This window comes from Pteropus medius, unplaced genomic scaffold (genome assembly GCF_902729225.1).
Source record: "Pteropus medius unplaced genomic scaffold, Ma_sr-lr_union100, whole genome shotgun sequence".
Classification (NCBI taxonomy): Eukaryota; Metazoa; Chordata; class Mammalia; order Chiroptera; family Pteropodidae; genus Pteropus; species Pteropus medius.
In genome coordinates, this window is record NW_024344436.1 from 4671800 (window position 1) to 4674506 (window position 2707).

Below are 2707 nucleotides of genomic sequence, written 5' to 3' on the forward strand. Positions count from 1 at the left end.
TCACATATAAGTGAGATCATATGATATTTGTTTTTCTCTGTCTGACGTATTTCACTTAGTATTAAGGGACCTTCTAGGTCCAGCCATGTTGTTGCAGATGGTAAGATTTCACTCTTTTTAATGGCCAACTAATATTCTAATGTATATATGTACCAAATCTTCCTTATTCATTGATGGGCTTCCTTGCCTTATATTTCCCATTTTTTCCTTTAATTCCATCCTGAGAAGAAAATGATAATGTGGAAAGAACACAGGATTTGGAATTAGATAAACTGGATGCAAATTTGGGCTCTGCTATGAACTTTTTATGTGACCTTGAGCTGAATCTCTGAATCTCATTTCCTCCAACTATAAAACAGGACATTAAGACTTACATTATAAAGCATTTATGAAATGACAACTCCCAGTAAGAACTCAACAAATGTTAATTCTGTCTTCCCCAAAGTGGAAGTTATAAATCAAAAGTAAAAAACCTTCCATGACAAGTTTCTGTCTATTCTTGTCTTTATGTCTTGAACAGAACTAGAAAGACTCCTAACCTTTGCAAAGGGTTCTTTTTGTGTATCTGGGCACAGAAGCCTAATGTTGCACCTGTAACTTTATTTTGAAACCAAGGATACTCACTAAGCCATGAATTTTATTTGATCTATAGGTCATAAAAATATTAGGAGAAAAAAGCTGACTAGTAGACAGGACAGTGACAATCCTCTTTGTATTATATCAGATTATTTTCCCAAAGCTTCGAAACATAGCCTGTTTCTCAAGAAATGTAATTTTCTTCATTGAAGAAGGTGAGCAGGTTGGTGACCCTCGCTCATTCTTACCCATCCTCAGCACAAAAGAAGAAAAGGGCTCAACAAGTTATCTTTCACTATAGCATCTGTGAGTTAAGGAAAAAACATATATAGGAACCATGTCTAAAAGAACTCTAAAATTCTGGAAAATTTTTTGCTTTATAGTCTAATCTCGTGTTGTAATACAGTAGAAATTCCTAAAAGGCTTAAAAACAGAAAGGGCCACATATAATTTGCAGGGGGCGGGAGGGAGACAAAGCTGGTATTTATCTAAAAGATGGTATTTCACTATAATGTTTGCTTATGTATTAAAAGTATATGGAAAGAGGTAAAGTGGGAGGTGGCCTTAAAAAAGAGTAGGAATTGAAATCGCGTCTCTGGAGCATGCTATTAAAAATGAAGGTCAGTTCAGTGAGTAAGTGTGGAACCAAAAATAATCATGAGATTCAATAATATATTTGTCTGTCTAAATATGCATGAGAGAAAAATGTATTTAAAGCTACAACCCTGTTCTGAAGAAAATTGTGAGGAAACAGAAACACAGTTTTCTACTTAGTTTGCAGTTCTCTTTAGAGTTTCCTCAGAGCAAGTTTGACATCCTTGTTCCTTAGACTATAGACAAAGAGGTTCAACATGGGCACTACATTGGTATAAAATACTGAGAACTTCTCCTGGTCCATAGAACCATCAGAAGAGGTCTCGAGATATATAAACAATCTAGAACCGTAGGAGAGGACAAAAGTGGGAGCCACAGATGCTGAAAACTTTGGGTCAACCCTGAGCTGATGAGATGTGAATGATATTAGAGTGGATCTAAGCACAAGAAATGAAAATAATGAAGCTGGATATTATTACAATTGTGCTCACAATAATGGAATCCACCAGCTCATTGGTATAGGTGCTGCTGCAGGAGAGCTAAAGGAGGGGGAAGATGGCACACATGTAATGGTCAATGATGTTGGAATCACAAAAAGACGACCTGACTATATCTCATGTGTGGACCATGGCATCAGCAAACCCCATCACAAACCAAACATCAAAGAAAAGACGTGAGGGGACATGATGCTTACAGATGGCCACATAGCGACCAAACGCCATGGCTGTCAACACAGAACGGACAAAGAAAGAAAAAAAATCTCATGATTATTTTTGGTTCCAGCTGAGTCATACATCCTGCAAAAGAGATAAGGCTCTTCTCAAACAAAACTCAGCAGTAATTTAGGAGTAATGATCTAGGAGGGACAGAGATCTATGAAGATGGGTTGAAGATGAAAAAGTACATGGGAGTGTAAAGGTAAGAATTCAGGCATATTCAATTAATTAAGCTCAAATTCCAGAGTGAACATATAGTTCAACAAAAGAGAAAGAAGAGGGCTAACTAGAATCGAGGTTAATCTGTACATTCTACCAGGATGAACTGTTACTGAAGAGTTATTTTCCATAATCATTATCCACAGGAGTGTGAAGAAATGAGATAAATGTCACATTAGGAAAGAATTCAGATCCTTTGTTTCTAGACTGAGACCTTGTATTGTCACTCAATACGACTATCCAGACAGCACTCTGGAAAAAGAGCCAGGGTAAGGACTCCCCACCTTTTACCTTTCTTCTCTCGTTTGGTCCTTTCCTTCCATGTTTTCAAATCTCAGCTGTAAACTCCTCACCTCCCCTGAGCTGACAAAATCCAGGATGAAGTCTTTTATCATGGGCTCAAAGGCGATATTCACATTTGAGAGATAAGGAAACAATATCTTGATGAATAGGCTGACCAAGGTCATATAGCTAGAGAGCAAAAGAGCCAAGAGTTGTAGTTCGGACCATTTCCTATGGAAATTCCTGAAGCTCTGAGACAGTGAAGGCACTGAGATCCCCACTGCACCCTTTGCTCAACCCACTCTCTCACTCTTACCTTT

The 2707-nt window shown here is 37.8% G+C and overlaps 1 pseudogene; it reads right to left on the minus strand.

The window, feature by feature from the left end:
- Positions 1-1090: 1090 nt before the first annotated feature.
- Positions 1091-2082, minus strand: LOC120610490 (olfactory receptor 143-like; annotated as a pseudogene).
- Positions 2083-2707: the final 625 nt, after the last annotated feature.